The sequence below is a fragment of the Dipodomys merriami genome, unplaced genomic scaffold (genome assembly GCF_024711535.1).
Source record: "Dipodomys merriami isolate MVZ:Mamm:240054 unplaced genomic scaffold, mDipMer1.0.p SCAF_27, whole genome shotgun sequence".
Taxonomy (NCBI): domain Eukaryota; kingdom Metazoa; phylum Chordata; class Mammalia; order Rodentia; family Heteromyidae; genus Dipodomys; species Dipodomys merriami.
In genome coordinates this window covers 17,730,017-17,753,928 of record NW_027204159.1, presented here as the reverse complement: position 1 = coordinate 17,753,928, position 23,912 = coordinate 17,730,017, and the positions used below count along the sequence as shown (strand labels likewise).

The 23,912-nt window shown below is 39.5% G+C and overlaps 1 protein-coding gene across 4 annotated transcripts in view; it reads right to left on the bottom strand.

The window, feature by feature from the left end:
* Smim3 (small integral membrane protein 3) overlaps positions 1–23,912 on the bottom strand; it is a 52,947-nt gene that overhangs the window by 24,414 nt on the left and 4,621 nt on the right. For 2 of the 4 annotated variants that reach the window (XM_070036422.1, XM_070036423.1), the window contains exon 2: positions 981–1,071. The gene's annotated coding sequence lies outside the window, so the exon portion shown is untranslated. Of the gene's footprint in view, positions 1–980; positions 1,072–11,003; positions 11,093–23,912 lie in introns of those variants that run through there. The other 2 variants (XM_070036421.1, XM_070036425.1) reach the window with 2 other exon arrangements.

Genomic DNA, 23,912 nt, shown 5'->3' with positions numbered 1-23,912 from the left:
TTAAGACAACGCTCACCTCCGACAGAAAAAGAAAAAAATGTTGGAGGTCCTTATTTAATACAAACTGTCCTTTGGCTAGTGGAATGGGAGGAGGTCACCAACAGTATTAACAAGACTGAATGCATGGTGCTCTGAGAGTTGTCTTCCCTCCTGAATAGTGCAGAGATTGAGGACTGGAGCCAGTGTCACAGATACTCTGTCTGCCTTTTCTTCACAGAGACCCCAAAAGTAAGCAAAAAAACAAAACAAAAAACCTGAATGCCCTAATAAAAGCAAACAGAATTGTTGCCCTCATTGGATTCTGAATCCCATCTACACAGGACATTTAATTTTCACTTATAGAAGTATGTTTTCTCAATGATGAAGGATAACATGATACACTAGATTGGAAATTAGGAAAGCAAATTTCACCGAGTAGCTAAAGATTCATCAGTCTCTCACTTATTTTACTTGTAAAATAGTAAAACAGAAACTGTTCTCCATGTTTAGTATAATCATTATGAGTAATGATTTCATTCATTAAAACTATGCATTGGCTGGGCATGGTAGAACATGCCTATAATCGCAGCACTTAGGAGTTAGAGACAGAGAGACTGTATTTAAAAAAAAGCTTAAAATGATAAAAAAAAAAAAAAAAGATTTAAAAAAGAAAGAAAAAGCCGGGCGCTGTTGGCTCACGCCTGTAATCCTAGCTACTCAGGAGGCTGAGATCTGAGGATCGCGGTTCAAAGCCAGCCCGGGCAGGAGAGACCGTGAGACTCCTATCTCCAATAAACCACCAGAAAACTGGAAGTGGCGCTGTAGCTCAAGTGGTAGAGTGCTCGCCTTGAGCTGAAGAGCTGAGGGACAGTGCCCAGGCCCAGAGTTCAAGCACCATGACCCACCCAAAAAAAAAAAAGAAAGAAAGAAAGAAAGAAAATTATTGATTCCTTATATTCTAATCATGAAGAAAACAAATTATCTTTATTGGTCATACTTACATCTACAAAATTCAGATTAAGTGCAAATACGCTCCACATCTTGTTTGGTTTTCTTCATACTTCCACAAACTGTTACCATCTGGCTTATTTACTGTTTAAAAAGTTAAAAAAGGAAAAATATTTTGTATTGTTGACCAAGCATAATTTACCTACACACACATGCATATTTTCATCTCTTAATTGTCTGCATTTGGGAGTGGGAAAGTTTTGGTTAATAATGATGTATATGGCTTATTTTACCACTTTAAGAAATATAAACAGGACGTTATTGTAGGAAGTTTTGTAATGATTGCTTTTGCCCTTCATTTTTCTTTGACATGGGGTCTTCTGTATACTCCAAGGCTCCAGTCTCTGCACCAGACCTGAGCTGTTTTGACTTCTGCTGGATACCTGGTATTTCAGACCAAACTCAGTTAATTTATGAAGTCGGTATTACCCAGATACCAAAGATATAAGAAGACTGTAGTTTATTATCTCTTATAAATATAGTCACAAACTCCTTAACAACAATTTGAATCTAAAAACTACGTAAGAATTTTTTTTGGGTCCGGTCGTGGGGCCTGAACTCTGGGCCTGGGCATTGTCCCTCAGCTCTTCAGCTCAAGGCTAGTGCTCTACCACTTGAGCCACAGCACCACTTCCGGCTTTTTTCTTATGTGGTGCTGAGGAATCGAACCCAGGGCCTCGAGCATGCAAGGCAAGTGCTCTACCACTGAGCCACCTTCCCAGCCCCATCTAAAAACTACATAAGAATTATAGACCAAATGGTGAAGGGTTAAAGTACTTGAGGCAGTGACCATTTGTTGCTTGTTTCAGAGCAGAGCAACACGTGATGCTAAACCACCTGGCTGTGTGCCTTTGTAAGACCTGCAAATCCTTAGCTAGGGGCTCTCCTCCTAGGCTCCACTGTGTCAGAGTGTAGGACAAGGCCCGAACTGCAGCCCGTTTAAATAAAACCTTAAAACAGCTGTAAAGTCTGACTCTTGGTGGTCTTCTTGGTGGGGGTCCTGCGACCTAGGCATAACAATGGAATCATACAGCCAACCTTGATTTATTCCAGAATGCAATGTTAATATCAAAACTCTATATATTATATTAATAGAATACAAAAATAGCATGATCATCTCAATAGCTACAGACTGAATGCAATATCTAGCAAAACACCAATTACCTTTCTTGCAGAAATGGACAAGATACTAAATTTATATGAAAATGCAAGGTGCCCTAAGGAGCTAAAACAATGTTTTGTTGGTAGTGTTGGTCATGACATTTGAACTCAGGGCCTGAGCACTGTCCTTGAGCTTTTTTGCTCAAGGCTAGCACTCTACCACTTTAAGCCACAGCTCCACTTCCAGTTTTTAGGTAGTTAATCGGAGACCTGAGTCTCACAGACTTTCCTGCCCCTGCTGGCTTTGAACCACCTTCCTCAGAGCTCAGCCTCCTGAGTAGCTAGGATTGCAGGTGTGAGCCACCAGCACCCAGCTAACTTGGTTCATTTTAAAAGATTGTTTTATCTGGACCCTGCTTGCTCATGCCTGTATTCCTGTCTACTTAAGAGGCTAAGATCTGAGGATTGTGGTTCAAAGCCAGCATGAGCAGAAGAATCCATGAGACTATTATCTCCAATTAGCCACCAGAAAACCAGAAGTGGCTCTGTGGCTCAAAGTGGTAGCACACTAGCGTTGAGTGGAAAAGCTCAGGGACAGGAACCATGCTGAGTTCAAGCCCTACAACCACCAACAAAACAGAAAAGAAAAGAATTAGTTCAGAATTAAACCTTCCTATTTTTGGTTAATTAATTTTCTTTTTTTTGTTGTTGTTTTTGTTTTTGTTTTTGGGTCCGGTCATGGGGCCTGAACTCTGGGCCTGGGCGCTGTCCCTCAGCTCTTCAGCTCAAGGCTAGTGCTCTACCACTTGAGCCACAGCACCACTTCCGGCTTTTTTCTTTTTGCTTATGTGGTGTTGAGGAATCAAACCCAGGGCCTCAGGCATGCAAGGCAAGCGCTCTACTACTGAGCCAACTTCCCAGCCCTGGTTAATTAATTTTCTAGAAAGGTACACAAAGAAAAAGTAGTCTCTTTAACAAGTGCTGGACAATTAGATATACACTCCTACCTCACATCTGAGAAAACATTAACTCAAGATGGACGCAAGAACAAAAACTATAAAACTCTTTGAAGAAACATGGATTCTCTTTTCACTGGCATACAAAGAAATGTTGTTCTTCAATAGAAATAAGAAATATGTGGGTGGGATGTACCTCAATAGTCTAGCATGCAACAAGATGAAAGAAAAGGAAGGAAGAAAGGGAGGGAAGGAGGGAAGGAGAGTGGAAAAATATTGTGTCAGGCTTCTATGTGGATTAAACTTGAAAACCTTACACTAAGTAGAAGAAATCAATCACAAAGGAACACACCTAATTGAATTCCATATATATGAAATATCCCAAACAGATAAATCAATAGAGACAGAAAAGATTAGTCATTTCCTAGGACGAGGGACAGTAGAAGGAAAGGAATGTGGAATGATGTTTAGAGTACAGAATTTCTTCCTGGAGCAATGAACATCTTCTAAAATTGACTGGTGTGATGGTTATACAATTCCATGAAGAGATTAAAAGCCATTGGCTTATATACTTTAAATGAATTGACTACATATATATGACATGTATATTATACAATTGTAAGTTGAGAATATCTGGAATGACAGTAGGTATTAACATCCAATACTAATTCATTGTGAAACTTCCAAACAGAAGTTTATTTTCTGGCTATAGTAGCTGCACAACACCAAAAGGATCTAGTCTAGGTTATATTACAGACTATATAACAAAAAGGATAATCTTCTATGGATAATCAAGCCAAATAACTCACAAATATGATGAAACCCGTCATTCTGGGAAACGAAGGTTCATGATCACAATGATAGACTGATGAGAAAAATTAACCAGAACTTGGAAATATATCAGGATGATGAGCTGTCCTGCCTACATCATACTAGAGCATAGCCTAAAGACCATCTGACTTTAGGGATATGTGCTTTTGTCTGAATTATCACTTACTATTAGTTAAGATCTAGATAGTTTATGAGCCTGTAACTTGTAGACTTTCATTTTGTGTCCAGTAAAAATGATTTGTTATAAAAGAGAAAGTAACCTCAAAAGTTAAAGACTCATTAACTAATTTTGTATCTAGTTCATCAGTTTTATTTCAGCCTTTGTCATCCTACTAGCTCCTTCATTAAACATGTGAGACCAGAGGAGGAAACTCTTTAGGGGAGGAACCAACAGTGCAATGCCTGTGTGCCTCTGATCATATAAAATAATATTTATCAAAATGAACTCCAGGAAATGGAAACAAGAGATTTTTTTTTCTCTGTTGTTGTTTTGTTTTGTTATCCTTGTGTCTTGATTTTTACTTAGATGTCTTGAGAGGGCAAGGGAGGAGCATAGAAATGAAGGGATAAAAGGTAAACAAATGCAGCAGTGGTACTCATTAAACACTATGTAGAAAATGAACTATACAACTTGTAAGTGGGGACAAAAGGGAAAAATTGTGAGAGAGCATGGGAAAAGAGGTGATATTGTCCAAAAATAAATATACTCTTTACCTGACTTATATAAGTGAAACCCTCTATACCTCCCCATTATACTTACAATAAAAAAATTAAAAACATGTAAATAAAATTTTGTTACCTATTGTTTATAAATTTATAAAATTATCTTTTTACTTTGAAAATTTTATGTTGACAAACTTTGAAAAGAACATTTTTTCAAACAAATCCCAGATTTCTTGAACTCGTGCCATTCTACCCAAATGCCAAGAATTCTCAAGCAAAACAAAGTAAATCAAGATTGCATGGTTCAGAATTATTGAAAATCTAATTTGAATTCTGATTCTGGCACTTACAATTCATAGCCTTGAACAAAATGTTTAATGTGTATAAGCCTAAGTCTTTCCTCCTATAAAATATGGATGTTAGGACTGGAAAGGTGGCTCAGTGGTAGAGGGCTTACCTTTCATGCATGAGGTCCTGGGTTCGATTCCTCAGCAGCATATAAGCAGAAAAAGCCGGAAGTGGGGGTGTGGCTCGAGTGGTAGAGCACTAGCCTTAAGCTGAAGAGCTGAGGGACAGCTCCCAGGCTCAGAGTTCAGGCCCCATGACTGGGGGGGGGGGAGGGGAGGGGAAGGATGTTAGTGCCTACTCTGAAGGTTTCAATAAGGATGAAATAGGATCAAGTGAAATTATGGATGTGAATATTACTTGTGTACATAGTATATATGAATTACACGTTAATATATAAGATTTTTCCTGTACCTTAGAGTCTTCATAATATGTACAATGCTTCCCTGAATCTTCACTAAATTGAGACACTGTATGTCTAAAATTAAAGGGAGAATTAAAAATCTAACCCCAAACCCTCAGTTCATAGATGAGAAACTGAGGCTCAATGAGATTGAGCTACATAACATTGTCATCAGCTGCTAATTGTTGGAGCCAGAATGTGAACCCAGAATTATCTCACCAAACTGAAATTCTATTCCTCTTTGCAAATTTTGAGCAGTCTGATTTTATCAAAGTCCTTCCTACATTCAAAACCCTGGTTGCAATATTGTCCTTTCCATTACAGCACATGGGAGCAGAATAAATGCTATATTCAATTAATTAATTAAATGTTTCCTTAAACTCATGCCATTAATTAATTAATTAACCAGAAGAAGCAAAGGTCACCCACTAGATTTTTTTTCTGATTCTTTTGCCTAACATTATATACTTGAAACCTGAGTATATTAAACCAGAATTTTTTTAGAGAAACAGAACCAATTGGATACATGTATATGTTTAATATGGAGGAAGACAGACAGAGACACAGAGAAAGATTTAAGGAATTGGCTCATATGACTGTGAAGGCTGGCAAATCTATAATCTGCAGGGTAAGTCAGCAGGCTAAAGACAGGAGGAGCTGATGTTTACAGCTAGAGCCATTCTAGCAGTCTGCTGGCAGAATTCTCTGTTCCTCAGGGAAGGTTGATCTTTTGCCTAAGACCTGCAGTTGATTAGATGAAGCCAAGCAACATTATAGAAGGTAATTTGCTTTACTCAAAAGCCTGCTGCTTTAACTTGGAAAAAATTATACTAAGTGAAGTAAGCCAGGCTCAAAGAATCATAGGTCTCATGGTTTCCCTAATTTGCAATAACTAGTACATGTCTAGGATAAGCAAAAAAGGTCAAAAGCTATGTACATATGACCATATAAGATGATGCTAAGCAAAATGAACCCCAAGACAGGGACACAAGTGGTTTTTTTCTTGCTTGCTATTGTTTTTAACATATTTATGATGCACTTTGTGATTCTCTTGTTTCTTTTGTATGTTCTTCCCCCATGGCATAACCCTTGTTTTCACTGTATCTGATTCCAGTGTTCTGCATCTTGTATATACATTTTTCTAATTTGGGGAGAGGAAGGGCTATAACAAAATGCTTAAATAAGGATACAGGTTCACCCATTGTAACAATGAGATGTACAAGACACTATGTTGAAAATAAACTTTACAACTTCATGGTGGGGGGAGGGAGGAGTTGGAGAGGTGGGGAGGGAAGGGATGGTAGGGGATAAACAAAGGAGGAGGTAACAATGCTCCATAGGAAATGTACTCATTACCTTACTCATGTAACTGTAACCCCTTTTTTACAGTATTTTTACAATAAAAAATATACATGGAAGAGAAAAAAAAACCTACTGCTTTAAATGTTAAGCTCATCTCACAAATAACTTCACAGCAACATCTAGACAAATTTGATCAAATAGCCCTGCACCATGGCCTAGCCAAACTGACATATAAAATTAACCATCGCACTGTTCTTATCTGGCCATTACTGTCTGAGGTAAATCTTAACTAGGTAATGATGTGTCCAGAATATAAAGTGCTTCTAAAACCAGAAGCAAAAAGACAGAGTTGCAAAAACCCAGGATATTTGGTCTGAAGATAGGGAGGCTCCTGTTGGCTGCAGGCACTCTTGGCAAAACTCTAAAGTATGTTCTAGGGCAGAAAGAGAAGACAGAACCAAAGAGTGACAGCTGAAGAGAAGCAGATCTCAGTTCACCTTAAGAAAGAACTTTGGCCAGGAAATGGTAGTTCATGCCTGTGATCCTAGCTACTCAGGAGGCTGAGATCTGAGGCTTGAGTTTCCAAGCCAGCCTAAGTAGGAAATTTTACAAGACTCATCTCCAATTAACCACCAAAAAGCCCTAAGTGGAGCTGTGGTTCAAATAATAGAGCACAAAAGCTCAGAGACAGTGCCCAGGCCCCAAGTTGAAGGGGAAGGGAAGGGGAAACAGGGAAAGGAAGGGAAAAGGAAAGAGGAAAGGAGAAGGAAAGGAAAGGGGGGAAGGGAAAGGGGAAGGGGAAAGGGGAATGGGAAAGAAGAGAAAGGGGAAACAGAAAAGGGGAAGGGGAAAAAGGAAGGGGAAAGTAGAAAGGGGAAAGAGAGATGGGGAAAGAAAGGAAAGTGAAAGGAAAGGAAAAGGGAAAGGGAAAGGGAAGGGAAAGGAAAGGAAAGGAAAGGAGGAAAGAAAGCAAAGAGTGAAGGAAAGGGAGGAGAGGAGAGGGGAGAGAAGGGAAGGGGATTTTGTAAAATTGTCTGAAAACTAAATGATGAGCCATACTAGGGAGTCACGAGCAACCTACACCAGAGGCTTGTGATCAGAGTGATACTGCGTAGGGAATCCTTTGGAATGGTGAACTACGGGGGGAATGTGGCACAATATCACAGCACTTAAACTATAGCTTCGGGCTGGGTAGGTGGCTCAGTGGTAGAGTGCTTGCCTTGCATGCATGAGGCCCTGGGTTCAATTCATCAGCACCTACCAAGCAAAAAAACCCAGAAGTGGTGCTGTGGCTCAAGTGGTAGAGCACTAGCCTTGAGCTGAAGAGCTAAGGGACAGTGCCCAGGTCCAAAGTTCAGACAAATAAATAATAAATAAATAAATAAACTATAGCTTCTTATCCTGGCTTTTTCCCTAGTTTGCCACGTGACCTTCAGTGAATCTCTACTCCTTTGTAGGCCATTAGTCATCAGTAACAAAAGAGAAAGAAGCTGAATTAATTATTCTCTGAAGTCACTTGGGCCTCCAAAACTTTTTTTTAAGGGCCAAGAATTTACAGTTGAATATATGTATATTAAAATTATGTTAAATGATTATAATTATAAATTAATTGTAAAATTATTTTAAAATATGTATATTAACATATTAAAAGTATATGTGATCTATCTTGTCTTGCTGATAAATATGTTTTAGTCCCTAAAAAGGCTCAATTCTTCTCCAAAACTAAGATACTGGGCACCAGGACTGCTGAAATTATTGGTTTCTCTATGTTCCCCTTTATCCTGGAAAATTCCCAAGGTTTTTTGTTGTTGTCATTGTTTCACAGATCCTTGGACAAAATGCCCTCTTACTCTTTGAAGAAGTTCCATTGGCTGGCTAACTCTCACCAGAAACAAGGATTTACCCTGAAAACTATGTGCAGGATTTTTTTGTGCATCAATCAAAGTTTGTTTTGGTTTGTTTTTTAATTGTAGCTAAAGGACCACATCAAATTAACAATTAGGCAAGAAGGTGAAATCATAGAACTTTTCAAGCACAGTAGAATTTTAGATGAAACAAGATGCTAAACAGGAAGAAAGAAATGGCAATAGAAAGATTCCATTTTACAGCTTTGAAGCAGTGATGGACACATTGTCTCATTAGTATGGTTGTAATTATTTGAGTCAATTATCATGGCTTACTTACAGTGTTCAGTTACACAACTATGTAGCTAAGAGAGAATGCATTGTCACTGGCACATATCTTACTTCAGTCTGTCCAATTTTCCAAGTAAACTGTAGTACAAAGAACACATGTACTAAAGGCACTTGCATTTATTATTTTCTCATAAAAGATTCGTTTAAAAACATTTATACTGGGGAGGGGGGAAAACATTTATACTCACTGTAGTACATCTATCTTACATGAATAATACCAGTTACTCCTTACAACAATGCCATGAATTTATATAACTTCATTTTACACAGTGGAGAACCGAAGCTTGAAGAAGTATTTATCTGAAGGATTACCCAACCAGGAAGTGGCAGAGCAGGTTCTAAGTGCCCTGGCTTTCTTAGGCTAGTCCTGCAGTACCTCTGCTTTCTGCCCTGTGACATGGACTCTGCCAGCTGCCAAACACACAGCACAGCCCAAATCTACAGTGCCCAGGCTCAGAGAACAAGCAGAAGCAGACAGTGAGAACTGTGGCTACATTAAAAAGGTATCAGACTGTGGGCTGGGAATGTGGCTGAGTGGTAGAGTGCTTGCCTAACTAGCATGCATGAAGCCCTGAGTTTAACATACACAGAGGGTGGAAAAAGCTGGAAGTGGCACTGTGGCTCAAGTAGTAGAGTGCTAGCCTTGAGCAAAAGAAGCTCAGGGACAATGCCCAGGCCCTGAGTTCAAGACCCAGGACTGGCAAAAAAAAAAAAAAAAGGCATAGGACCATCTTATAAGAATAAAAAGAGGGGCTGGAAATGTGGCCTAGTCCCAGAGTGTTTGCCTTGTATGCATGAAGCCCTGGGTTCAATTTCTCAGTACCACATACACAGAAAAAGCCAGAATTGGTGCTGTGGCTCAAGGGTAGAGTGCCAGCCTTGAGCAAAAGAAGTTCAAGGCCCTGAGTTCAAGCCCCAGGACTGGGAGGAAAAACAGAAAACAAAGAAAAAAATGCTTTGAAGCCTAAACTGTTAAATTTTAGTCAAGTTTACAATATTGGTCAATTTTAGTAATCTACTTTAAATATGCACTTAGGTAGGGTACAAGTGGCTCATGCCTGTAATCCTAGCTACTCAGGGGCTGATATCTGAGGATCAAGAATCAGACCTAGGGGTTGGAGGTATGGCTCAGTTGGTAGAGCACTAGCCAATAAGTGAAAGCAGCAGGTTCGAGTAATAGTCTCAGACTTTAAAAAAAATGAAAAAAAAGAAAGAAAGAAATTCAGACTTAGTACAAACAGACAAATCTGTAAGACTCTTATCACTAATTTACCAGCAAAAAGCTGTAAGTAGAGGTATGGCTCAAGGGGTAGAGTACCAATCATGTATGAAAAAACTAAACAAGAGTGGGAAGCTCTGTGCTCAAGGCCCAGTCTCAATACAAATATATATATATATATATATATATGTATATGTGTATATTATATATATATTACTTTATTACTATATATTTTACTATATATTATTACTATATTACTATATATAATAGATTACTTTCTTATGGATCTACTACTTCACCTATAAAAAAGCAAATGCTGAGCCAGATCTGAGGTTCAAAATTGACTGTTTGCAAGATGAATGTAACCTGCCCAACTGTTTTATCTATATCATTTGAAAATCCAAATATTAAAAAATGTAGACACATAGACACAAACAGAGATGGCTTGGGCCAGAGTCTTGATTTCTGCTCAGAAGGGGAGTATTTTCCACACCTCTGCTCCTTCCTCTGCCCCGTCCAGCCCCAGCCATAAACAGCACCCTTCCTTTACTAGTCCTAGAGTACTGCAACACTCCTTTTGATTACTTGCAATTTTGCAAACAGTCTCTACATCAAACTTTTCTCAACTTGCCAGTTTTAGCCCAGCATCTGTTTCCTGCTGGTACCATGACTAATTCAGCAGTTTTGATGACATTTGGGTTTGGCCTCAACCAAGATAGTTGCTTTGAGGATACATGGAGCAGACACTGGCAATGACAAGGACAGTGGAAGGGGGCAGAGATGGAGGAAGTACACAACACAATAGAGGTAAACATATAGGTAGTGGAAGTGAAGATGTTGTATTGGCTATCATCAAAAGGTAGATTAAAATAAATTAGTTTTTTTCAAAAAAGAGAAAGGAGGATAACAACATTATCTGCATACAAAAAATTGCAACAAAACTTACCCTTAAACAATTTTAGATATGCTAATAAGAATGCTCAAGAAATTTATGATCTTACAATTTCTGAGAAGCAAGGATTCCAGGGCTGCTTAATTAGCTGTGTCTAGCTCATGGTCTCCCAGTTCAGGGTCGGATGGTCAACCAGATTTCTAGCCATCTCTGGAGTACAGCTGGAGAATCTGCTTCTGAGTCACTCCCTGGCTCTTGTCCAGGGGCTTCAGCTTCCTGCCACATAGGAAGGAAAGCCACAGGGCTGCTCACAAATAACAGCTGGCTTCTCCCACACAAGACAATATAAAGCAATATAAGAGGCAATGAGTGTATGTTCTGTTTTATTGTGTGTTTTCTCTTATATACTATTGGTCACAAGGGTACAAATACCACTGGGCAAAGACCACCAAGAGCCAACCTAGAGGCGAACTTCACGGGTGCTCAGGAGCAACCAGACATTCCTGTGGAACAGAAACCTTCTTGGACAAGGTAGCCAATACACTAAACAAACTTCCTAAAAATGAATTGCTAGCAGACGCCCAGATCATCCAAAATAACAACCAAAAAAAGTGTTCAAGAAGTAATCTTGAGACCCAGTGAAACTTGAGACAGATCATTTGTTTCTCTGAGCCTGTTTTCTAGTTGTACACAAAGGGAATGGACCACACTGGAGACAAACAAATACAAGAAGGTAATGATTGTGTGCTATGCTCTACCCATTTTATTTTAATTAACTACTGTTACCCTCCCAGCAAGGGGCAAAACTTGGCACCAATCCAAATGGGCTGGGCCCTCACACAGCAGCGTCTTCTCAGCCCAAGTTGGAGCTCTGAGGAGTTGATTAATGTTTTTGCAACTGACTGTGCTTCTTCTCTGGGCTCTTGTGAAATATGCTTTCCTGTGTGGTAATCATCATGCTTTGTAAGTTGCGACAACATATATCAAAGACTGAACAAGTTAGCTTCATGTCCCTTTCCTGTTTGTTTTTATTTTGACGTCAAGGAGAAAAGACATAGTATTAGTAGTGATTTCTGAGGAAATAAACACCCAGCGATTGAGTCCAGCAAATCATGAAACAAACTATTCCCTAACCTATCCATAGGCTTCCAAGCTACATTTTTCATGTGACAGTCTATGTCCAAAATGCCCAAAAGTTAACTCACAAAACCTAATAGAGTCAACTGGAAAATATGCTAGAATTCCAGGTCCATGACACAGCCATGCTATGCCAGGATCACTCTAACAATCTCCTAGCTGACCTCTGTTTCCATCTTTACCTGTCTCTTCATTCCCCAAACAGTACCCAGGATATCACTGTTCTGCAGTGGCTCCCACATCCAAAAAGGAAAAAAAATTCAATGGCTTTTAAATGCCTTCAAAATCTTAAGCTGTCCCTGAGGCCCCTTCCCCTGCGGGCTCCTTAACAGTCCCTGGCCTCATTGCTGCCACTTCCACAGGCCTGAGCATTCTCCATCTGGAAGGTCTTTCCCCAGATACCCACTAGACTCTTTTCTCATTCCCTTCAGTCTTTTCCTTCAATCTGACTTCATAAAGCCTACTCAAAGCTAGGTACTGGTGGTTCAAGCCTGTAATCCTAACTACTAGGAGGCTGAGATCTGAGCGAGCCCTGCAGGAAAATCCATGAGACTCCTATCCCCAATTATCCAACAGAAAACTGTAAGTGGCGCTGTTGCTCAAGTGGTAGAGCACCAGCTTTGAGCAAAAAAGAACAGCACCCAAGCCCTGAGTTCAACCCCATGACCAACAAAAATAACTAAATAAAGCCTACTCAGGCACCTATTTAAAATTGCCAGCATCTATCTTCCTCCATCTTTTAAGAAACAATTGCTTAAAGATAAAAAATAAGTGCCGAACAAGTGAAAAAGCCCTGAGTTCAAGACCTCATACCACCAAAACCAAAACTTTTTAATGCTGACCATGGTACAGTATTCTTAGAGAAGCTGAGGCTAAAGAATCACAAGGCCAACCTGGGCTACTTTGCAAGACATATCTGAAAAAAGAAGAAGGGGCTGGGAATGTGGCTTAGTGGTAGAGTGCTTACCTAGCATGCATGAAGCCCTGAGTTTGATTCCTCAGTACCACATACACAGAAAAAAAAAATCAGAAGTGGTGCTGTGGATCAAGAGAGAGAGTGCTGGGCTGGGAAGTTGGCTCAGTGGTAGAGTGCTTGCCTTGCATGTCTGAGGCCCTGGGTTCGATTCCTCAGCACCACATAAGCAAAAAGAAAAAAGCCGGAAATGGTGCTGTGGCTCAAGTGGTAGAGCGCTAGCCTTGAGCTGAAGAGCTGAGGGACAGCGCCCAGGCCCAGAGTTCAGGCCCCCTGACTGGACCCAAAAAAAAAAAAAAGAGGTAGAATGCTAGCCTTGAGCAAAAAAAAAAAAAAACTCAATGACAGTACCAGACCCAGACTTCAAAAATAAATAAAAATAAAAGATAATAAATAAATTGAATGTTTTAGTTGCTGGCAAGCAACTACCAGCAAGCCCCAGACAGCTGGAAATAGCATTCATCAATTCAATAAACACTGAGCACCTACTTCACACCTAGGATTGGGTGGTGAGCTGGAATAGCTGAAGGACCAGGATTCAAACCACTGAGCCACCTCTAACTTCTTTCTGTATGATAGTAAGAGTGCACTTGTGAACCTCTAAGATCCCTTCTAGAGCTACTCTCCCATGATTTCATCTTCATTTCATTGGAAGATGCAGCCCCTTGAGTCAATATGAACTCAAAGTTGAGTGGGAAAGAACACGTGTGGCCCAGGCTGTCCCCTGTGAGACATCATTTGAGGTATTAGGATCCTGTCTCACACATTAACAGTTGCTTATGAAACACCTACAGTGTTAGAGCCTGTGGTGAAGCTTGCATCATCCACCAAAGAAGATGCTCAGAATACATCTGCTGCCTCAGCAGAGATACAGGAAGTGCCCCCAAGGTCTCATAGAATTGGCATTTAACTTTCTGTGAGTCTACCAAACACAGTGAAAAGTGAAGGTGATGAGCTTTGGTGAGGCTGAAGGTGTACTTGGGAAACTTCTGCTGAAGCTAAGGGGAGAATATTCTACACATGTGAAAATCTGTGCCCAAAGGGGGAATGAGGTCATCCAACAAATATCTAGGATAAAATGCATAAGCTTCCTTTTCAAGTATTGTTAAAATATTGATGTTACTTATTTTATTGTAGACATAATGGAAGGAGCTATGTTTATGGAATAGAAAATAGGAAGCTATAACAGAAGTGAGAGAAAATGTCCCTTTGAGAGTATTACCATTTGAATCTCTGGACTCATTTTTTTACCATCTGACAAATACAGGATAGAATAAGAATCTTGCTAGTACATATTGATTCTTAGTCTTACGCAAACTGCTACACTAGGAAGCTACAACAAGCATCAGTAAACTGATGACCAAATCTGGCAATATGCCTACTTTTGTGCAGCCTGAAAATACCACTGAAGAAATTGCATAGTGAGCCTCAGATACCAAGTGGCTCACCACTCCCCAAGGCTCATGCTGATTGTTACACTGGGAACTCCAATGCTGGTGACTGCAGGTCACAGTCTGCCCAATTGAGACCTCTAGATTTTCTGGGAGGAATAAAAGGGTACCTGGAGCCAGTGTCATTAGGAAAGAAAGTTAAATCCCTACCCTCTCTCTTCCTACCTCTCTCTGTCTCCCTCTCTGTCTATATCTCCCTCCTTTGTCTCCCTCTCTCTCTCTGTGCCTCTGCCTCTCTTTGTCTCTGTCTCTCTCTTTACCTCTGTGTCTCTGTCCTCTGTCTGTCTCTCTCTGCCTGTCTCTTTCTGTCTCTCTCTATATACATACACACCACACACACACACACACACACACATTCCTCCTCCCCTCCCATTGCTTCCTCATTGGTGTTTTTTTTTTTAATTGGTTTTTTTTTTCCTTGTGAAAATACTGTACAGAGGAGTTACAATTACATGGCAAGATAATGAGTACATTTCTTATCAAGCATTGTTTCCTCCTCCTTTGTTTCCCTTCCCATCCCTTCCCATCCCCGCCCCTCGTCCCCCATATCCCCCCCCCACACCCTGACCAAAGTTATAGGGTTCATTTTTCAACATAACTTGTACATCTCATTGTTGCAACGGGCCCACCTGTATCCCTACTTAAACAATTTGTTTTTTTCCCTTCCCCTCCACAAATTATACCAACATCAAATACAGTGAAAGCAGGGGTTATACTGTGGGGGAGGGACATTCAAAGCAACAAAGAAATAATCTTATAAATGTGTTAGAAACACATGCATGAAAGAAAAAAAACATTGAATACTTATCTTGGGGTTCATTCCCCTAACATCAACTTATCTGATCTTTTCTGCTTGACTCAGACATATACTAGTTATTGCAAATAAGGGAAACCATGGGACCTATGTTTCTTTGGGCCTGGGTTACTTCACTTAATATAATTTTTTCCAAGGATTTCCATTTCCAACAAATAGGGCAATGTCATTCTTTCTGATGGAGACATAGAATTCTACTGTGTACATATACTACATTTTCTTGATCCATTCATCTACTGAGGGGCATCTGGGTTGGTTCCAGATCTTAGCTATGGTAAATAATGCTGCAATAAACATAGTTGTGCTGGTAGCTTTAGTGTGGTCTTGTTTGTGATCATTTGGGTAAATGCCCAAAAGTGGGATTGCTGGGTCATAGGAGAGCTCTATGTGGAATCTTCTGAGGAACCTCCATACTGCTTTCCAAAATGGTTGGTCAAGTTTACACTCCCACCAACAATGCAGTAAGGTTTCCTTCTGGCCACATCCCCTCCAGCATCTGTTGTTATTAGAGTTCTTGATTCTAGCCATTCTAACTGGGATGAGGTGGTATCTCAATGTTGTTTTGATTTGCATTTCTTTTATGGCTAGGGAGATTGAGCATTTCTCCATGTGTCTATTGGTCATCCTTCTTTCCTCTTCAGAGAAGTTTCTCTTTAAGTTTTAGCCCACTTATTTATTGGGCAGTTGTTTCTTTGAAGATTTGTTGTTGGGGGATTTAATTTTTTGAGTTCCAAGTATATTTTAGATATGAGACCCTTGTCTGTTGTATGGCTAGTGAAGATCTTCTTCCAATCCATGGGCTTTCTATTGATCTTGCTAGCTTATGTCCTTTGCCATGAAGAAGCTCTGCAATTTCATGCAATCCCATTTGTCCAACCTTTCTTTGATTTGTTGTGTTTCTGGGTCTCCATTAAGAAAATTTCTGCCTGTGTCAAGGAGACCTAGGGTTTCTCCTATTCCATCCTGTAATGTTTTCAGAGTGTCTGCTTTGACTTCTAGGTCTTTGATCCATTTGGAGCTGATTCTGGTGCATGGTGATATATAAGGATCTAACTTTAGTTTTCTACAAGTAGTTAGCCAATTTTGCGAGCACCATTTACTGAAGAGGCTGTCTTTCTTCCATTCTATTTTTTTAGCTCCCTTATCGAAGATTAGATGGCTGTAGGTCTGTAGGTTCATTTCTGGATTTTCAATTCTATTCCATTGGTCCTGAGGTCTGTTCTTGTGCCAGTACCAAGCTGTTTTGATTACTGTGGCTTTGTAGTCGAGTTTAAAATTTGGTATTGATATTCCTCCAGCACTGTTCTTTCTGTTAAGCATAGTTTTTGCTATTTGGGGTCTTTTATTGTTCCATATGAATTTTTGGATTGCTTCTTCTATTTCCTTGAAGAATGAAGTTGGAATATTGATAGGTATCACGTTGAATTTGTAGATAGCCTTGGGAAGTATTGCCATTTTGACGATGTTGATCTTTCCAATCCAGGAGCATGGGAGTTTTTGCCACTTTCGAAGTTCTGTTTTGATTTCCTTTTTCAAGTTTTTAAAGTTTTCATCATAGAGGTCATTCACTTCTTTGGTTAAGTTAATTCCTAGGTATTTTATTTTTTGTGAGGCTATTATGGAGTTGCTTTCCTGATTTCAGCCACACTTTTCTCATTGTTGGCATACTGAAAAGCCATTGATTTTGGGGGGTTAATTTTATACCCTGCTACTTTGCCAAAGTTTTGAATCAGCTTGAGTAGTTTGGGAGTGGAGTCCGTGGGATTCTTTAAATACAAGATCATGTCATCTGCAAAGAGGGAGAGTTTTACTTCTTCTTTCCCTATTTGGATCCCCTTTATGTTTGCATCTTGTCTTATTGCTGTAGCTAAGCATTCTAATACTAGATTGAACTCGTTCCTGAGTTAAGAGGAAATAGCTTTAGTTTTTCACCATTAACTATAATGCTGGCTGTAGGTTTGTCATATACAGCCTTTATTGTATTGAGGAATGCTCCCTGGATTCCTAATTTTTCCAGAACTTTCATCATAAAGGGGTGTTGTATCTTGTCAAATGCTTTTCTGAATCTATTGAGATAACCATGTGGTTCTTATCCTTGCTCTTGTTGATGTGGATGAATTACATTAATTGATTTGTGTATATTGAACCAGCTTTGCATCCCTGAAATGAATCCTGTTTGATCGTGGTATATGATTTTTTGGATGAATTGTTGAAGTCGATTGGCCAAAATTTTGTTGAGAAGTTTTGCATCAATGTTCATCAAAGAAATGGGCCTATAGTTCTCTTTCTTTGATGAGTACCTACCTGGTTTTGGGATGAGGGTTATTATGGCTTCATAGAATGTGTTCAGTAGTGAACTTTCTCTTCCAATTTCATTGAAGAGTTGGAAGAGTATTGGTGTGAGCTCTGCTTTGAAGGCCTTTTAGAATTTCATTGTAAAACCATCTGGTCCTAGGCTTTTCTTAGATGAGAGGTATCTTACTGCTGTTTCTATTTAAATGCTTGATATGGGCCTGTTAAGATGTTTTAACTCATCTTGGTTCAGTTTCAGCATGTCGATATTTGCTAGGAAAAGGTCCATTTCTGCCAAGTTCTCAAACTTATTAGCATAAAGGTTTGAGAAGTATTCCCTTATAATGTTCTGAATCTTGGTTGTTTCTGTGGTGATGTTTCCATTCTCATCTCTGAGCTTATTTATTTGGGTGTGTTCTCTTCTTTTCCTGATAAGATTTGCTAAGGGTCTGTCTATTTTGTTAATTTTTTCGAAGAACCAACTCTTTGTTTTGTTTTGTTGATTCTTTCTATGGATTCTAATTAATTTAATTCAGATTTCATTGGTGCTTTTAATCAACTGGTCTTTTTCCAATTGGATACCAAGTATGCCCATCACTAGGCAAACAACAATTTAGAGGGATTAGATACAGATTCTCTCTGGCTATGCAGATAATTGCCTTGATTTTGCTTTGGCTTGCAAAGTTCAAAGTATTTACAATCTGGCCCTTTACAGAAAAAGTGTCTATTGAGAGGTAACTCCTTTGAACAACTACTTAAAGATAATAAAAATGTTCTTAAGTTTGCCAGTTCATGGACTATAGAATAACCTGCTGAAGCATAGGAAATTGAATAATTTGATGGCCTGGGTTCAAATTCTAGCTCTGACACTTCTTTTCAGTGTAATCTGGGAAAAATCATTGTTTCCTTATATATAAAATTGGACTAATTAGTAGCATTTAATTGGACTAATTAATAATATCTGCTTTATTCTGGTACCACAACACTAGGCTTCAAACTATACTACTACTACAGCTCCATACTAATACCAATAGCTTGATACTAGCATAAACACCCAAAGACCAATGGAATACTATTGAAGAACTAGAAATAAAATCACACATCAACAGCCACTAATTTTTGACAATTGTGCCAAAAAATACACTAGAGAGTTGGGTGCCAGTGGCTCACACCTATAATCCTAGCTACTTAGGAGGCTGAGATCTGAGAATCACAGTTCAAAACCAGCCTGGGCAAGAAAGTCTGTGAGATTCTTATCTCCAATTAACCAACAGAAAACAAGAAGTGATGCTGTGGTTCAAGTGGTAGAGCTCTCATCTTGAGCTGAGGAATAGCACCCAGTTCCAGAGTTCAAGCCCCATGACTGACAAAAAAAAAAAATACACTTAAGAAAAGACAGCCTCTTTAACAAAAAGTGCTAACATAAGTAAACAAACAAATAACCACTGGACAATATATTTAAAGTGGGCTATACAATTTGTGGGTGGGAATGAGAGGGAAAAACTGGGAGGAAGCAAAAAGAAATGTACTCTTTTTTTTTTTTTTTGCCAGTCCTGGGGCTTGGGGCCTGGGCTTAGGGACCATCCTTGAACTTCTTTTACTCAAGGCTAGCACTCTACCACTCTAGCCACATTTCCAGCCCAAAAAATGTACTCTTTATCTGACTTATACCACTGTAACCCCTCTGTATATCATCTTTATAATAACAATAAAAAATTAACAACAAAACTGGGTATCCATTTGCAGAATATTGACATTGGACCTCAATCTTTTACTCCGTACAAAAATCAACTCCAAATGGATCCAAGAACTCAAAAGTAAGAACTGAAACTTTAAACCTATTACAGGAAAATTTTTGAAAATCATAGAAGTTAAAAAAACAGCTAATTATCTTCTAAATTGGACTCTAATTCCTCAGAATCAAGAACAAGAATTGAAAATGGAACTATATCAATCTTAAAAGTCTTTCACAGTAAAAGAAAAATTAGAACCGAGACAGCCTATAGAATGAGAAAAAAAATTTACCAGCTATTCAATAGATAAAAGATTAACATACATAATATATAAAGAGCACAAAATATAAACTAGTACAATCACAATGGAAATCAGTATGAAGGTTCTTCAAAAACCTACAAATATACATACCTTCATAGAAGGTGAAATTGATCAGGACCTATGTACAGAAATGTCACAATGAAACCCCTCTTGGTCAACTGGTGTATGCTGATAAAAAGTAACTATTATTATAGTGCCTGCCTCATGGGTTTGTTGTACAGTAAGCCCTTGGTATCATGGGTATATTGTTCCAAGGAGACCATTACTAAGGAAAAAACACAGATGCTTAGCATGCAGAGCTTAGTACTATATTTTATCTACAATACTTAGTTCATTTTCCCATTATGTTGCTAAAGATATGCTGTCTTTCAACAAACATAAAGTTTTCACTTTATCACTTAAATTAAATGTGTCAACATTTTACCTTGTTTTGGGTGCTCCAAGATGTGTTTTGGGGGGCATATTTTCATGAAATTAAGGCAAGAAAATACTCAACAGACATGACATTTAAACACAATTGACAGCAATGTGGGATTGATTAAAATCTTCATATCAGGGTAAAATTTTTGGTTTTGAAATTTCTTTTTTATTTATTTTTATTACTTTTTGAACATGCTTGGTCAAAATCATGTGTAATAAATCTGCAGGTAAGGCAGGCTAACTGCTTGATGTATGTATCTATCAGACTTTAGAAAATTTAGTGAGGTCTGCATATAATAAATATGCTCAGAGATGAAAGTCATCAAACATAATTCACTGTGAACCTACTCTGGACCAAGCCCTCAGCCAGGCCCTCACAGACTCCATGCCCTGACGGGAAGACAGATTTGTTTCTAAAATGAAGTTTAAAATTTGTAGTATATAGTTGTTTTCTAACAGGACATGGTTGTGGGATAAAAGCAAACATAGCCATGTCCCTTGTTTTATGGATAGACATGGTTTCACAGAGGGAAATAGCAAGCAGTGGAGAGGTTATTTCTGGCTGAAGGAACTGCATGTGCTGGGTACTTAAGGCATAAAAGGGCACTGCATATTCTCATTAGTGGGTCAGCAAAATTTAGATAGGTCTTGAGTGCAGTGTCAGGTTTCTGAAAGATGTGACTAACAGGCAGGCAAGTCCCAGATCCTGGGGAGTCTTACTCACTATCCCAAGACTTTAGAGATTTATCCTGTGGGTGATGGAGAGTCACTGATGGAAACTAGACCCTATGAGAGCTCAAATAATATAGCTATTTTGTTTAGTATTTTTTTTTAGAAAGGCTAAGGTAAAAGCCCAACAAAATAAGCACTAGGAAACAATGCATGGAAGGGGTGGGGAGGTGCAAAGGGGACAGGGATAGACAAATGAAGGGGGGAGGAGAGAATACAGTCAAGAATTCATTGTATATACCACAAAACTAAGAAAAATAAGGGAAGGGAGTGGTTAAAGGGATCTGAGAATGTTGAAGGGGGTGACAATGATAAAGATGCATTGTATTCATAAACTGCTTTGTTAAATGGCACCTTTACTGCACAACTACTTCAAGATAGTAAAAAAAAAAAAATCCAGAATGTGATTTTTACTTTCTTGGGGTTTTGTTTGCTGGGGGGTTGCTCTTTTGTACCAGTACTGGGGCTTTTTTGCTCAAAGCTGGCACTGTACACTGTACCACTTGAGCCATAGCTCTACTTCTGAATTTTTTTGTTGTTGGTGGTGGTAGTGGTTGTGGGGCCTGAACTCTGGGCCTGGGCACTGTGCCTCAGCTCTTCAGCTCAAGTCTAGCACTCTACCACTTCGAGCCACAGCACCACAAACAGGTTTTTCTGCGTGGATGGTGCTGAGGAATCAAACCCAGGGCCTCATGCATGCATGGCAAGCACTCTACCACTGAGCCACCTTCCCAGCCCATACTTCTGGATTTTTGATGGTTAATGGAGGTAAGTGTCTCACAGACTTTCTGCCAGGTTAGCTTTGAATGTGATTCTCAGCTCTCAGCCTCCTGAGTATTACATACTTTTAGAAAAGTATTACATACTTTTAGAAAGACCACTCTGGCTCATTGTAGTGAGCAAATCGGATATTAGTTACAAACCTGAAGCTTTTTAAGTCCAGGAGGAAAATGGCACAACTTTGAACTAATACAGTAACTGTGAAAATGAAGAGAGGCAGCTGTTAAAACTATTGAGGGGATAGAATCAAAAGGAAGAAGCCATCTAAGAAGTTTGTAGCTGTTTAGGTTCCTAACCTGAGACATGTAAGTACAAGTAAGAATGTAATGACAATGAGAGAGAAGCAGGTACAGGTGAAAAAGAACAGACAAGGAAGGAAGGAAGGAAGGAAGGAAGGAAGGAAGGAAGGAAGGAAGGAAGGAAGGAAGGAAGGAAGGAAGGAAGGAAGGAAGGAAGGAAGGGAACGGAAGGGAACGGAAGGGAACGGAAGGGAACGGAAAGGAAAGGAGGGAGGGAGGGAGGGAGGGAGGGGAAAAAGAAAGAAAAGAGAAAGAGAGAAAGGAAGGAAGGAAGGAAGGAAGGAAGGAAGGAAGGAAGGAAGGAAGGAAGGAGGGAGGGAAGGAAGGAAGGAAGGAGGGAAGGAAGGAAAGAAGGGAGAGAGGGAGGGAGGGAGGGAAGAAGGAAGGGAGAAAGAACAAATGAGAGAAAGAAAGAAAGCTTCCAACTTAAAACCATGGAAAAAGGATTTTTCCCAGTATGAAGCTTGTCTGTCACACTTTGCCACGTTTACATTTGGGGAATAGATATTAGCCAACATCACCACCTGGTCAAGATGCCAAGAGGGGCGAAGATATACGTGGATGAGACAGTGGCTTTTTTCCTTCCCCTTCTGTTGTAGACTTTTTGATGACATTGCAGATTCAATGCAGTAAAACCCTGTGATTACTGCCATTTTCAAAACGAAAAAACCGAGAGTGGTGAAGGCAGTGCTAGCAGATGGCCAGCAATAGTCAAAGAACTTCTCCAGGTCTCCAAAACTGAAGAGAATCCAAGCATTTGCTATGGGAGCTCATTAGTCGAAAGCATAACATCAAGTTTTTTCCAGTTGTTACTGTGAATTGACTCTGAAGGATTAGGGGAAAAATGAAAAGCACTCTATGTTTTCATACTTGGGACATTTAGGTACTTACTATTTCTTTGACTTTTTTTTTTTTTTTTTTTTTTTTTTTTTTGGTCATGGGGTTTGAACTCTGGGCTTGAGCGTTGTCCCTGCGCTCTTCAGCTCAAGGCAAGTGCTCTACCACTTGAGCCACAGCACCACTTCCGGTACTTACTATTTCTTACATATGCCTGGCATTTCATGGTTTATGGTGCTTTCACAGCCATGATAATTTTGGGATTTTTTTAAACAAGATAGGGATTATTCTTCATAATCTATATTATGAAACAAGCCTCAGTGTTGTAAATGGCCTTTCAAGGGTACAAAGCTAGGAAGAGACAAAGATTATATACTATTTCATGTTAGCAAAAGATCAGGGAAATGGAAGAGTGTATTAAATTCATTTGAACGTTCACACTTTTTCAATATGTGTTAAATGTGGTTATCCTTTGACCTAGCAGTTCAGCTCATTATTCTCTATTTAGCCTGAGTTCACACTAGAAAGCAGAACTGGAAATGAGAGCAGGCATCATGAAGAACTGAGCTCATGCAGGTGCCTGTGGCTCACATCTAGAATCTTAGCAACTCAGGAAGCTGAGATCTGTGGGTCACAGGTCAAAGCCAGAATCAGCAGGAAAATCTGTAGCCTTATCTCTAATTAACCCCCAAAAATCCACAAGTGGAGCTGTGACTCAAGTTGTAGAGTGCAAGCCTAGAGCACAAAAGCACAGGGACAGCACCAAGGCCCTGAATTCAAGCTCCAGGACTGGTACACACACACACACACACACACACACACACACACACACACACACACACACACACACACACACACACACACACACACACACACACACACACACACACACACACACACACACACACACACACCACCCCTAATCCCAGTATCGGGGAAGAAAAAGACAGTATATAGGTACTTTATCAACCCAGCTGTCATTGTGTCCCATGAGGGAATGCTCCTCCTGGATGCTATCAGGAACATAGATAATGTCTGAATGAAGGAAGAGAGGAATATTTACATTAGTCAAAGGTTACTACACAGAATATTAATTTCCAGGTTTGCCAAGTGGATTCCCAAAAGAATCCCAGCATGTATTGAAGTATTAATTATACTGTTAAATTTTAAAAAGGTTGAAAGTGAGCCTGGGTGTGGAGACTTCTGTTGGCATTGGGACATCAGTGCCCAA